Genomic DNA, 407 nt, shown 5'->3' with positions numbered 1-407 from the left:
CTCTATAACCAGCACCACGCCCAAAATTCACAATAAGTGTTTACACACCTGCTGCTGCACAATCATTTGTACTGTTACCATTGTCATTACTCATCTGTACAATCTTTTGTACTGCTACTTATTTATATTTTTACTAATCTGAGCAATCACCTGCTCTGTTATTACCCACTTTAAACTTTTCAAATAATTCTGCAGTAATTGCACATCTGTATATTTTGTCTGCACTGAGACACTTTACAGTTAATAGTGATACTTTATAGTTAAGTCTGTTGTGATTGTTTTGCACTGAAAATAGGCAAATTCTAATTACTAATGCCAATTCTGAAACTACAATCTAAAAAACAAGGCATATCTTTTTTGTTTTTGCACAGTCCTTTATATTATATTATATTATATTATATTATATT

This window comes from Austrofundulus limnaeus, unplaced genomic scaffold, assembly GCF_001266775.1.
Source record: "Austrofundulus limnaeus strain Quisiro unplaced genomic scaffold, Austrofundulus_limnaeus-1.0 Scaffold711, whole genome shotgun sequence".
NCBI lineage: Eukaryota > Metazoa > Chordata > Actinopteri > Cyprinodontiformes > Rivulidae > Austrofundulus > Austrofundulus limnaeus.
This window is presented reverse-complemented; position numbering follows the sequence as displayed.